This window comes from Sus scrofa, chromosome 2 (genome assembly GCF_054392235.1).
Source record: "Sus scrofa isolate SSC_HxYL_T2T_F1_AM1 chromosome 2, Sscrofa_HxYL_maternal_Yorkshire_Landrace_v2.0, whole genome shotgun sequence".
Taxonomy (NCBI): domain Eukaryota; kingdom Metazoa; phylum Chordata; class Mammalia; order Artiodactyla; family Suidae; genus Sus; species Sus scrofa.
Window position 1 is genome coordinate 108,860,236 of NC_139384.1, and position 14,981 is coordinate 108,875,216.

The 14,981-nt window shown below is 40.0% G+C and overlaps 1 long non-coding RNA gene across 1 annotated transcript; it reads right to left on the reverse strand.

The window, feature by feature from the left end:
• Window positions 1-638: 638 nt before the first annotated feature.
• On the reverse strand, window positions 639-4,985 carry LOC106508640 (uncharacterized). The gene is made up of 3 exons (XR_002341818.2): window positions 4,772-4,985; window positions 2,141-2,231; window positions 639-1,168 (listed from the first exon to the last, which is right to left on the reverse strand). It is a non-coding gene; the product is annotated as an uncharacterized LOC106508640 (long non-coding RNA).
• Between the last annotated feature and the right edge of the window lie 9,996 nt (window positions 4,986-14,981).

The following is a 14,981-nucleotide window of genomic DNA, read 5'->3' on the forward strand; positions in this document are numbered from 1 at the left end:
ATTCATGGCATCTTAATGTAACACAATTGTTCAAGAATTTTTTTTAGTTCAGTGTCAAACCTGAACCTCAGAATAGTTAACACAAATGTTATCAATCTCAATAAGGTAAAAGGAAACATGACGGCATTTAACAGGTACTAAGAGAAAAAAAAAAAGGTGACCAAATTCAACAGGTATTAAGAGAAAAGAAAGATGAAGAAAAGATGGGGAACATACACCCTCTTCTCACAAAGTAAATATTCATATTATCTGTGACTGATACAAAATTTTTTTGAGTCTTAAATATTTTACTTAATGTCTTAGTTTGTGTAAGAGAGCTAAATCCACCCATCATAAACAGGAAATCACTGGATAATGTAGTTCCAGGCATAAATGTCACACTTCTTTGCCTTAATCAAAAACCGTTGAAAAATTATACTTAAGTACAGAATTCTTACCACAATATTCATGATTCACTATAATTCTAAAATAGCTATTTTGGTGGCTTATTCTCCCTGTGTGCTCCCTACCCCAGCCAAACGAAACCATATTTACCATGCCACCATTGGAACAAGTGTATGATAGAAGGGGGCTGATGCACCTTGACCAAATTAAATCCCATCAGCCGAACTCAAAAGACAGACATTTAGTGTTGGCCAGTATAAAAGCTTTGGGCTAATCTTTGCTTACAAAGAAAAGAAAAGATCACATTTACAAAGAAAAGATCACATTTGCCCTGTTTCTATTGTGCCACTTAGACCCCTGGTAAAACAGCTCTAATTAGAAACTCTGGAGTACTTTTCTTTAATCTCCTTAATACTGCAAATATCATAAAAACCACAATGAGGAATTGGAGGCAACATAAAGAAGATGATTGGTGCCTGCAATTAGCATAACAAAAGTGATTGTCTCTTTTGCACCCCTTGGCAATTTGGATGGTTCAGAAGGGAAGAATGACTCAGCTTAAAATACAGAGCAATGATGAGAGCTGGAAAAATCAATTGAAATAAGTTAGAGAAGAGCCTCATTCATTACATTTCTAGAATATGTATTTTATTTATCATGAATCCAGAGTACCGTTTCAGATAGGCTTGGCAGGGCAATATGTGTCCTCTCCATCAGTCTTTTCATAGTAGTTAGGTCCTTTTGTCTGTAGGCAACAGAAAACAACTGGGGCTAACTTTAGGCTCTGTAAAAAAAAAAATTAACATTGAATTATAATAAAATAATAGAAAATGGTGATCTAAAAAGAATAAGTTAAAAACAAACATTGCAGTTTTACATTTTTAAATAATTTAATATTTAAAAAAATACTGAATAGCTCTCAGGACAAAAGGAAGAGTTAAGCAGTTGGGACTTGTGAAGACTGTAACTAGGATTACTCTGGGATTCTCAGCAGTGAAACCAATAGACAAAAACACCTGGTTGTTGTCTTCAAGCGCTACCACTGAAATGACTCAGCTTCGATCACTTTCTACATTTTGGAGACTCACCCAGATTTCAGTGTGCAGGACAGAAAGAAAAGAGTCATGTGTTTCAGCCTTGGGAGGAAGAGGGAAGGGAAACACTGTGGTTATTGCCAGTCCTGCACAAAAATGTTGGAGAGGATGACTAGGGCATTCTCTAAGGAAAGAGGGAAAATGAATGCTGAGCAAACAAAACCAGGTGCCCACTACAAACTGTCAAGGGCTTTTAAAAAGACATTACCTTCTTGGCTGCCTCTCTGGTACTATTCTTATCCTCTTCTGTGGTTATAAGGATTCCCTTCACTTTTTTGCCCTGATCTTAAGGTATTTTCAGTTTGCCTATCACTGTGGTTATACTTCTAGCTATAATTATTTTTTTCCTTTATTTTAGGGCTTAATTTTATGGTCAAGCTACTCTTTGTGGGTAGAATCTTTTCTGACCCTGTACCATCAATAGATTAAAACAAGTAAGATTTTGTATATTTGTCCAGAAGTATTTCATAGCTTGATAATCATAATTAAAATGGGATCAGGTTATAAAATCTGATCAGGTTATTTTAAAATAATACTTAATTTTTATGTTATTTTTCACATAATGCATTTCTACTTATGGAAAACAGAATTTCCCCATCTTCCTATTGTGGTTTGAATTGTGTCTTCCAAAGAGATTATGTTGAAGCCCTAACCCTTCTTACCTGTGAATATGACCTTATTTACATCTTGGTAGATGTAATTGAGTGAGCATGAGCTCTTTAGGGTGAGCCATAATCCATTTTGATAGGTGTCCTTTAAGAAAGAAATGAAAAATCAGAGACACACAGGGAGAATATGCCATGTGATGATAGGGACAAACATAGGAGAGATGCAGCTGTAAAACAAGAAACACCAAGTATCCATGGCTATCACTAAAAGCTAGGAGGGATCCTACTCAGTCTCAGGGAAATCATGGCCCTGCTAATGCTTGATTTTCTATTTCTGGCCTCCAGAGCTGCAGAAGAATAAATCAACAAATTTCTATTGTTTTAAACCACCTAGTTTGTGGTACTTTGTTACAGCAGCCCTAGGGAACCAATATATCCCACTTCTTATTTCTTCTCTTTTCCTCTACCAGCCCCCCTTTATAACCCTTATTATTATCATGACAGCACTTCCCAAATTCTAACACACATACCGATCACTTGGGGATCTTGCTAATGTGTTAATTCAGTAGTTGTGGATGTGGCCTGAGAGTCTGCATTTTTATTTTGCTTTTTGGCCACGCCTGACACATATCAAATTCCCTGGCCGGGGATCTAGTCCAAGTTGCAGCTGCAGCCTATGCCACAGACACACTGGGTGTCTCAGCAGCAACCCTAGCCACTGCAGATAAAATGCCAGATCCTTAACCTGCTGCTCCACAGAGGGAATTGCTATGCATTTCTTAACAAGTTCCCGGTGACCTCTATGCTGCTGGTCCAAAAACCACACCAGAGCAAGGCTCTATAAGAAAGTAGGCAAGGAGCTATCTCTGTCAGGTGTGTTTCAGATCTAGGCTTTTTGCCACAATGCTAATAGTGATAAGTGAAAACACTTATCTTTGTAAGATGAAAAGAAAATGAGTAAACAAAATATCCAAGAAAAAGAATAAGAACATTTTCAAAATAAACTCCCTGATTATTCTCTAGACATCTGCCATGCTCCCTACTCCTTCCCCTCAAAATACTTAAAATTTAAAGATTTCAAACTTACTTTTGGAAGAAGTGAACATATCAATATAATGGCATGTTGACATTTTATGTGGTCACTTTTAACATTCCTTTTTTTTAATGGTGATTTCAAAAGTAAACAGTGCAGACTGGGAGATAAATGAACACTGTATTAGAATAACACAGCCCAACTACCCTGCACTACCTTGCAGAAATGACATTTCTATTGTACTTGGGAATAATGGCCTTTTGCAAAGGTGCAGACTAACTTTCAGAGCTTTTCAAATTACCTGTTCTTGGGCTTCACCTTCAGAGAGTGTTTCTTTAGGCCTACCTAGTGTCTGGTCCAGGAATTAGAGTGTGTTAGGGATCTGTGGAAAACTCTGATGCAAAGTCAGGTTTGGGAAATACTGGTATGAAATAAGAAAGTTAACAGGTACTTCATTTAATCCTATACCTGAATGTCTAATTATAAAGAAAAAAATCTGTCTGTATTGATATACTGTTAAAGCAAACACAATATTATATAGAAAACTAATTTTAGAAATATGATTGCTTGACATCAGAATGTCAATATCCATTTTAGAACAAAGCGATCTTGATTGTAAGGATTTCTCCTAGTCTTCAGAGAATGTCTCCCACCTTCATCCTCTACCTAGTTTGCAAACCCTTATGCGCTGCTTAATTAAGATCGATTTCCAGGTCCTAGCCCAAAACATTCCAAGTCTGCAGCTTGGAGTGGGGTCTACGAACCTGCTTTTTTTTTTTTTTTTTTTTTTTTTTTGCCAAATATTGCCTGAACATGCAGGTGGTCCTTGGGCTACAGATGGAGAAATAATGCCTAACTATTGCTCTCTGCACTGGACCCTGCAGAGCAAGAAATTAGCATGGCCGCCCAAGAATCTGGCTATTAACAATCTAAATCTATCCCAGGACCTTGCAAAGGGTAGCCACAGACTGAAAAGGAGCATGGCATTTAATCAGCGACTGAGATGGAAGATAAGGACATCTTTTTGAAGTGTTCCCCAGTTTTTGCAGAAAGCCACTCAAGGCCCACACAAGTTCCAACCTGATTTGCGTCACCGCAGTCGTGGTTTTGTGCCAAGGCTGGTTATTAAACATATTGAAAAGATAACCTCCCAAATGCGGAACAAAATAAGACTCGAGCTTGGGACAAGAGAAGCAAAATCTGAGTGGAGTTCATCTCTAAGTCACTGTGGAAGGTCGTTAGAGAATTGTTCCAACAAACCTTTGAAAGAATTTGACCAGTGGACTATTTAACTCTTCAAGTCAAAGAAAGCAAAGCCAGTTTGTTCCCTGTTTGATCAGGATTCAAAAGCTATAAAATCTGTCCTGTTCTGATTAAAGCAGACGGTTCCACGTGCAGGGTGCAGGAAAAGACGGGAGAGCAGGCGTCTGCGAGGGCAGGCGGAGCTCTCAGACCGGGAAATCCACTGGCAGAGGGAGCGGTGAGTCAGCGCTGAGTCATGCCCGGCGCTACGTGCCGGCCAAGGCGCCCCAGCCTGATTCGCAGCAGCTCAGTCAGCGGAGCTCCGGGCTTCCTGGCAGACTCTGCCCGCGCCGCGGACGAGGCTCGTGGCCCCCAGGTCCCCACCCTGACCCCCGCGGTCACACACTCACTGGCCTGCACGCACAGCCTCCTCCTCACTCCAGCCAGGTGACAGCTAGGCTTTAGCACCGAGGTAGAGTCACAGACGACACTTGATGACAGAGCTCCGGCGGATGCTTCAATCCCATGTGTTTCCTCGAGACTGAGATTTCAGTTGCTCTGGCTTTTTAGGTGTTTGTTAGGTTTTTCATTTCTTTTCTTTTCTTTTTTTTTTTTCTTTTTTTCCTTTTTCCTGGAAGGGCAGAAACACGCTGATCTTTTTATAGTTTCCAGTATTTTAAATGAAGCACAGGAAGAATGGATTAATAAAACATGTGTTAAAAATTATGTATCAAATGGTCACACTGCTTTAGGGTCTAAAATGAGTACAGCATGACTACAGTTAGAGCTTTGAATGCTGGGTAACTGGAGAAAAAGACTAACTCATTCTGTTCTGATTTGCTTTTGGTTAAGAAATTATCTTTGCCGGTTTATCCAGTCACCTTTCTAAAAACTAAATTATGTTGAAGACTGGAGATGTAATTGATAGCAGTTTGATATGGGGTTACCAAAGAAAGGAGAGCAATGTCCTTGTGCATCCTGTTACCTAACTAATATCCCACTGTCCTAAGGTACAGATGACACTTTGTTGATCTTACAAAATATTATGGCAATGGTTACATCTATGCTGAAAGTTGATAGCAGATATTATGTCATTAACTGTAACTGGTCAATGAGATTGCCCTGGTGCAGATGGGGTAATTGTTATTTCGGGGCAGTATGAGGCTGATTTTGAAGACAGAGTTAGACTAGGTCTTTAGAAGCTGTTGTGCCAGCTGTTGCCAGTTGTTCTGCTTCTTCAGGAGAATTATATCCCTCCTTATCCCTGTGTGCGTGTGAGATGATGCAAAACATTTGAGTGTTCTTGTATTTTGACAGCTTTTCTTGCAGGGAAGGAGACTGAAGTAATTAGAGGTTGAACTGACTCACCAAGGTTACAGAGAAGCATGACAATGCAATTTTTTAAAAGGAGGGAAAAACCACCAAACTGAAAAAAATAAGGAAACATGAAAATGTGAACAATGGTGAGAGCCCAGTAAAGCAAAATGAGTAATATGGACCAAAAATGGAATCCAGTAGACTTGAACTATTCATAACCAGGGATATACTTATGTGCTAGGTTTTTTAAAAAGCACGTTAAATTATTCTTATATAAAATATCTAGGAGTTCCCTTGTGGTACAGTAGGTTAAGGATCTGGCATCACTGAAGCAGCTAAGGTGGTTGCTGTGGTGCAGGTCCCATCCATGGCCTGGGAAATTGCATATGCTGCAGGCCCAGCCCTCCCCTCACCAAAAAAAAAAAAAAAATCTAAAATTTTAACTAAGCATATACAGATCTGTCTCTGCTTACAATGGGGTTATGTCCCAAATAAACTCATTGTAAATTGAAATTATCATAAGTCAAAAAATGCATGTTATACACCTAACCTACTGCACACCATAGCTCAGCCTAGCCTACCTTAAACATGCTCAGAAAGTTTACATTAGCCTACAGTTGGGCAAAATCATATAACACAAAGTCTATTTTATAACAGTGTTGAATCTCTCATTAATGTATTACATGCTGTACGGAAGGTGAAAAATAGAATGGTTGTATAGGTTGTTCACCCTGGTGATCATGTGGTTGACTGGGAGCTATGGCTCACTACCTCCGCCCTTTGTCACAAAGGAATAGCTCACGTGCTCCGGAAAGATGAAGATTCAAAAATTTGAAGTATGGTTTCTACTGAGCATGTATTCCTTTCCCACCACTGTCAAAAAATCATTAATTTGAACCATCATAGATCAGTCTATACATCATTTAATGTTTAAAAAACTGTGTCTGGTTCTGAATTTTTTTTTTTTTTTTAGGGCTGTGCCCATGGCATATGGAGGTTCCCAGGCTAGGGGTCGAATCAGAGCTACAGCTGCCAGCCTACGCCACAGCCACAGCAATGCCAGATCCAAGCTGCGTCTGCAAACCACATGGCAACGCTGGATCCTTAACCCACCGAGCAAGGCCAGGGATGGAACCTGGAACCTCATGGTTCTTCGTCAAATTCGTTTCTGCTGCACCGTAATGGAAACTCCTGGTTCTGATTATTTTTAACTTATCCATATTGATACTACCTCGGCACTTATGGGGTCGTCCAAACTTTGAAATCCAAGTTCACTTTATAACATTGTGAACTTGGGCTATTTACTTAGCTTCACTAAATCTTAGCTTCACTTCCTCCTCTGTGAAATGGAGATTAAAATCACTACCTCATGGGCTTGTTAGGCAGGATTAAAAGATCTGATGCCTATAAAAGATTTAGCACAATACCAGGCACATAAAAAAGGAAAAAAACTGCTTCAATAAATGAATGCTTGCATCCTGTTGTCCTTATTGTTGAACTTGATTAAACTATAGATTAGGTCACAAAGAGGTTGTGTTTTATACAAATCCTAAAACTAGTAAAGGCTTTGGGAAAATGCATCACAAACCTGTTGGTTTAGTGGCCTTAGGCAAGATCTTTGAGTAAGATTGTAAAACGGCTGGATGAGGGTTTAATGTTCTTTGATTATGAGAGGAAAGTTAAAAGAGAAATAAGGCAAATCTAAAGCAAGAGAAAGCCTACAATCACCTGTTGGCCAGAAAGGTGATACAAAATAGTCAAGCTAGAGCCCTTTTCCTCTGTCCACAGAGAGAACAACTTGACAGAATAGTATAGCAGTCATTAAGCAAAGAGAATATAACATTGGTCCTTTAAATTATTAATCAACTTCTGTGACGTGGTAATTTGTTGTTTTGTGGAGACAAAAATTTGGTTCTTTCCAGGTGTAAAGTAATGGGCTTAGCTATTAATGGAGGTTATGGACCAATTAGTCACTCCAAGCCACTCTGAGTCCTCTACTCATGAGAGGCAACAGTCATTCTCTTGAAAAAAATAAGACAAATGTTTCTTTTAGAATTACCCTAAAATAAAGCAACTGTTTTGTAACTGATCATAGTCTCATATTTACAGAATCAAGAGGTGAATGTGGCCACTAAAGCTAGTGCATTTTGTGACAATTTACTCACTCTAATATATTTTCATTTACTTCCTTTATCTGAAATCTTCAGTACTAGATCCTGGAGACTAACAACAACAACAACAACAAAAGACAAAAGAGACAGACAGGGCCTAATCACAGAGGTTATATGGAAGGAAAACAGACATTTCAAAAAGTTAAAAAAAAAAAAAAAAAAAAAAACCAATTCAATAAGTATCAAAAGGTGATAAGTGCTAGAAAGGAAATTTCATAGGCTGCCATCTAGAATCCCAGAGGGAAATTATTATGTAAGATCAAAGAAGACCTTTCAGGAGTTGTCACTCTGGCACAGTGGATTATGAATCTGAATGTAGGAGTTCCCGTCGTGGCGCAGTGGTTAACGAATCCGACTAGGAACCATGAGGTTGCGGGTTCGATCCCTGCCCTTGCTCAGTGGGTTAACGATCTGGTGTTGCTGTGAGCTGTGGTGTAGGTCACAGACGCGGCTCGGATCCTGTGTTGCTGTGGCTCTGGCATAGGCCAGCAGCTACAGCTCCGATTCAACCTCTAGCTTGGGAACCTCCATATGCCGCAGGGAGCGGCCCAAGAAATGGCAAAGAGACAAAAAAAAAAAAAAAAAAAAAAAAAAAAAGAATCTGAATGTAGTGGCTTAGGTCGCTGCGGAGGTGCTTGTTCAGTCCCTGGCCTGGCACAGTGGGTTAAAGGAACCTATGTTGCCATAGCTGTGGTGTAGGTTACAGCTGTGGCTCGGATTCAATCCCTGGCCAGGTAACCTCCATATGCCATGTGTATGGCCACAAACAAAAAAAAACAAAACAAAACAAAATGAAGAAGAAGAAGACTTCTCAGAGAAGATGACATTTAAGCTGCAGTTTGAAGGGTAATAAGATTTCACAAAGTTGGGGGAATAACAGCTCAGATAGAGGGCATGGCAAGCACAAAGACCTTGTGTCTGGAAGCACTTTGTCTGGTTCAAAGAACAGCAAGGGAGAGGATGAATTGCAAGAGAACAGGTTTGAGAGGTCAGATTCTACAGCACCTTGAAGGCCATAGCAAAGAGTTTAGATTATATGCTCAGTAAAATTGGCAGCCATTGAAATGTTTTCAGCAAGGAAGAATTCCATGATGTAGTTCACTCTATCAGAAGACTGTTACAGTGGGAAATGCATCACAGGGATCAGGAATAAAATGGAGTTGCCTTTAGCATTGGTACAGCAATAGATAATAAAGACTGATATTGGGGCAATGGAAATAAAGAGAAGTGTAAGATCCCAAGATACATGCTTGAGGCAGAAGAGCCAGTAAGCTGATAGATTGGAATGAGTCAAAAGCCAAAGGAATCAGAGATGACCTGTACTTTTTGGGGTACTGAATTTGGGGTGTCACAATGTCTTGGTATTGTTTCCCTGCCAGTATTTAAAGTAGAGAATACTGAAATGTGTGTGCTCCTGTATACACACACATACACACTTGTGAAAACTCCCACTGCCACAGAAGTTCATGCTGAGAGGACTGGGTTTGACATAAGGAATGGTCGAGCCAGCTTAAGTGAATGCCCCACCCTCAATGGTGTTTGTCTCTACCTCTGCACTTTTGCCTAGGCACATAAAGTTTCAAGGCACATAATGTCCTCCCCTCCCCTCTCTGTGTATTCAAAAATCCAGTTCAAAATTCATGCACAAGTAAAGTCCTATTTTTTCTCTATGACGCCATCACTAACATTCAAGTCAAAAGGCTCTCACCATCCGAGTCCAGTCTGTACTCGAACTTTGGCCTCATTGTGTGGCTATACCATAGTTTACATGTCTCATAACTCTGTACATAAATGTCTCTCCAGCTAAACTTTAAATCCTCTAGAGACCAGAGAGATTTTCACATGCCCATTTTAACACCCACAATTTCCAGCAGCATGTTCTGAACATAGGAAGTGTTCAATAGTAATGCAATCACTGGCATTTTTCCATGGATGGAAACTTGGTGATCACCAAGTCTCATAGTCCATATTTTGGTAAATGGATTAGGTCACAAAGAGATAGTCCTCTGTCCAGATCAGAGGATTCATAGAATGTTTGGGAATATACGTCACACACATGTAGGCTCAGTGACCTGAAGAGAGATCCTTTACTTCTGGGCCTCCATTTCCAATTTAAAAAAAAAGTGAAAGAGTTTATACCTTGTGAACCCAAAAGTTCTTTCAGGATTTCTCTCTCTCTCTCTCTTTAATTATTTTTCTAACCATGTTTTACTCTTTATTGTTGTAAGCCAGATGCTGAAGTAAGCACTCTAGACTATTTTTTTCTTTAACTCTTATCAAGGCAACTTTGTGGGCTGAGGTAGTAGTATTCCCATTTTCCTATATCAGGAAACTAAGAAATAGGCAGTGTTAAGTAACTTGCCCAAGGTACTCAGCTAATAAGCAGCAGAAACAAAGTGGATTAGACTCCAGGCCTGTCCAGCTGCAGAGGATGAGATTTTCATCATAATGCTACTCTGCCTCATTTCTACAGTCTTCATTTTTACAGAGACTGAGAAAAGTTAGATATTTTACCCAGAACTTCGCATCTCAGAATTGGTGGAGCTAGGCCTGGATTCCAACAACACCGGCTCTCTTTCCTTTATATCATGCTTCAGGTATCTGTTTTATTAAAGAATGTTCAGAATGGGGTTGTTTTAGCCAATTTCAATGAACATACTGGTATCAACTATATAATTCAGCAGTGAACGTAATCAATTGTGTTTTTTGGATAAACAAATGAGTTTATCTTCTAGTTTAGAAAATTTTCCAAAGTACTGCTCTTCTTCACCAGTTCTAAGTAAAATTCAATGAAAAGGCAAGTATCTGATAGATTCCAGTAACCATTGTGGGAACCCCCTGGGGTGTGAGGAGTGGCCGTGGTCAGTATAGTACAGGCTCCAGCCTCTGTGGTGGTTTATTGAGAGAGGTAGAATATAAAGAATGTTTTCTATTAATCACATTGACAGAGAATGACCTAGTTCATATCATCTTTATCACCAATGAAAAGTACATGTGGCTCCCTGCCCTGAGTTCACATCAGGATGTGAATCACCCCAGAGTCCACTTCTCCCATGAAATGTGTAAAAGAAATAGCATGGACCCCCACCTGCAGGAGTTTTGTAATCTACTTTGGGAAACAAAGTCAAGAGGAGAGTTCTAGGGCCAAACAGGTCTATCCTTGACTATGTTTTGTCCCTTGAATAAGAGCCCTGAAATAATATTGCTGGGTGCTCTGGGAAGCCAGGCAATCCTGGACCCCACCCGGTGTCTTAGGCCTTTGGATCTCTTGGGTCTAAAGTTCATGAGGCCCACACTGAGGTGATCAAGGCCTTCTGGAAGGCCCTCTGTAAGAAAGACACAGATGTGAAGGGAAGCATCTCTATTAGAAGGATGATAATGGTGATGATCAAATCATATGTCCCAGCCAAGATATTCCTAGATCTACCCTGGGATTTTCCACAGCCAGACCAAAACATAAAGCTGGCACTTGTCCCAGTAGACCAGGGCTGGGTTCACGTCTCCTCGGCAATTCAACTAACCCCGAGGAAATTTGAGTAATGGTGAAAACACAGACTCTCCCATGGCTTCAAATGTCAGAGTGTTGCCCTTAGAGTTAAAAAAAAAAGATCCTTTGCAACTTTGTGTATGTTTTTCCCACAAGTGTACACAATATATGTTTTTATAAGTGTGACTGGAGGATGGTTCACCCATATTTCTAGAGGTGCTGTAAAGAAGACAGGAACTTCTGGGTAGCTTGAATAACATGTATATACCAAGGAACATTTACTCTTATAATAACTGTAAGAAGGCACAGTTGTGCGTATTAAAGTACTTGCCAAATGTTGACTTGCACACAAGTTTTCTTTTTAACAACATCATCAGGTGGAGTAAAAGATCTGTGCATGAGGGCAGGCCTAATTCAGGTGCCATCTGGCCACTTGCATCTGTCTTCTTTCACACGGCCAAGGCTTTGCCTCTGAACTGCACACTCTATAGGACAGAACCTCCTTTCTAATAGAAAAAGTTTGTTTTGTTGTGATTTATTTCAGGATGAGAAAGACAGAGACCCAAGTGAATTCTATGCCTGCCTTGAATAAAATCTAGAAGCCAACAGTGAAAATGCTATTATCCACACTTAACAAATATAGGGAATGGATGTAGTAAACAATAAACAAAACTGACTCACCATATGAATCAAACCAGTGCTGATTAATGATAATCACAACATTTGCATAGTGCTTTGTCCTTTAACAGTACAACAGTGCAAATTTCCAGCATACTCCATTGAGGCAAAGTGGCACAATATCATTAGCCCCCTTTTGTAAATAAACTACTGAGTCAAGAGATTGGAAGCTTTGAGGCACTCAGAGATCAAGCAAAGACTTAAAGCTGCCTCTTTTGCCAAAAATAGACTATTAGCCCCTGAGACTGTGTAGTTTTATTACCTGGGGACATAGTGATTTCTGCAGGTTTTATACTTTGATACCACTAGGGAGTGGAACTAGGCTTGCCTACCCATTCTTGGATAAGAGGTGTAGGATGATTAGGGCAGAGATGTGGAGAAGCATCCTGAATGCTTTGTCTAGTGAAATTTCCTTTCTTCAGAAGGGAGCACCAGAGACATGGCATGGATATTGCTGCATTAAAATGTTGACGTAAAAACCTGTTTACTCTAGAAGGACAATACATTAATAAAACCACTGCCTGACCAAATCTCCGAAAGGAAGCTTTAGGATGCATAAAGCAGGTCTCTTCAGTGTGTGCTGGGTTGAAGTTCAAGGACACTATGTCTCTGATGAGCTTGGCAAAGAGAAAACCAAATGTGACCATTGGGGCCTTACTTCCTGATACATGATGGGGGTGAAGATGGGGAACACTTTCTGTGTCTAAAATTTAGATTTTTGTCTTGGCCCACAAGGAATTTTACCTCTAATTTCCCCAAATCTAGAGGCACATATACTCTCCCTCAGAACAAACTCTCAGAATTAAACAATAAACACAAATATATATAGGTAGGCGCACATTAAATATCATCACTGAAAGCCTGTAAATTAATATCCCCTTTACCTCTAAGCATTTATTATCTTGGTAGCTGGATGTGCAATGCTGTGTGTACAACAGGTAATTAAATCCTACCAATCAAAAGTTCAGACTCATAGTCAAAATGAGCAAATGCACAGTGGTAATTATTATCATGGTCATAATAAATAACATTTATTAAGGGCTTACCAAATGCCAGATTTTAGAGTAACCCCAGGCCTCATTTAATCCTCATAATAAACCTACAAGATACTATCAGTCCTAGTTTCACAGAAGCAGAATCTTGGATCAAAAAATTTGCCCAAAGTCATCCAGCTATTTGTTTGCCTCTAGGATTTATGATATTACAAAAAAAGGCACAGACACAGATATTTCTTTAGTCATGCATTTATGCATTGTGTGTATACACAATGGGCATGAAATTCCAGACACAGACTAAGGTATAGCATTTCTACCAGATTTGTCCTATAGACCCTTACTTGGGCCCTAGCCTGGCAGAAGCCTACAGCCTTGACTGGGAAGGTTCCTTTTCTGTTCAGATTCACACAGCCAACAACGAAACCTATGCTGAGACTGAAACAGTACAAGCTTTACTCAGTGGCCAGAGAATGAAGAAGGAAGAACTTAGTTTGCAGATTAACTTCTCAGCCCCACTCAGGCTGAGACACAATGTATATATTGGAGGTTTCGAGGTTAAAAAGAGGGAACTGAGTAAGGACAGCGAGGAAAATTTATGATTTATCAGTCCTTGTGGACGCTCTTGCCATTGTCATGGCAGTTGTCAAGGGTCATGATGCTGATGGGTGTGTTATACAGCATGCCAATGTATTACAATGAGTATATCATAACATTCAGGGTCAACTGGAGGTCAGGTCTTCCACCATCTTGGGCCTAGTTGGTTCTAATTGGTTCTGGTGGACTCTTGTTTCTCATTTCTTCTTTATTTCATTTTTAAAAATTTAAAGTATAGTTGATTTACTTATCATATAGAAATGTGCAAATTTTGTGCTGTATAGCAAAGTGACTCAGTCATACATACATATACATTCTTTTTTTTTTCATTCTTTTTTGATATTATTTTCCATCATAGTCTATCCCAGGGGATTGGATACAGTTCCCTGTGCTATATAGTAGGACTTCGTTGATTATCCATTGTAAATGTAATTCATTTTTTGTTTCTGGTGGTTTCCTTTAAGACAAAGATAACAGTGTTCCACAGTTTGCCTGTTCCCTCAAAGAAGAGGATGAGTTAGAGCTGGAGGTTAACAGCCATGGTAACAGCATGTAGTTTTGTTTCTCTAACCCTGAACTTAGCCTAGTCCTATTTCTGCTGCCAGTGGAAAACTGCATTTTGCTAATTCGAAGTTCATTTTCTTTTGAGTAATTCTCACTTAACTCAGGATTACTCTTTATCTTTTCCCACCCCTTTTCTGGGGATGAGATATTGAAGAGAGGCATGTATATCATCCTGACATCTGGTGGTAATGGAGCCCTAGGTCTGCCATCATCTTCTATCCCTGCTGGCCTTGATTGAAGTAGAACCCAGTTGGCTTGGCCCTGATGGCCTCTGCTGCTGGTGCTCACAGTCCAAGATATAGAAGATGTCATCCCAGTATTTGGTATCCTCCTCATCCCACCCTAGGTTTCTTTGGGTCTTGTGGCTATTCTCAGCTGTCCCAGTGCTCTTCCAGAGAACCATGGGCTCTGGTGGGTCCTCCCCTGCCCTGGGTGAGGTGAGACCTCCCCTCAGTTATAACTACCCAGATCCTCCCTCATCCACTGTGCTCTGTTTCCTTGCTGGACATGACATTCCTCTGAAATATCTGGAGTCTCCTCTAGCCACACTCTAAGAATAGAGGCAAAAATCTCCCACATTCTCCATCCTCAGGCTTCCTACATCTTTATGGGACTCCTATTGCCCCCTCCCAGGGCCCAGGCACCAACCAGGTCTCCCTTTGCATGTCTGACTCCTTCCAGCTGGAAAAACATTTATCTCTTATCTTAATGTAAAGAAATTTCACAATTTTATCCACTTTTTAACAAAAGATTTGTTAAAGATTTTAAAAAAGATTTTTGGGGGAGGGCCACATTCGTGTCATATGGAAGTTTC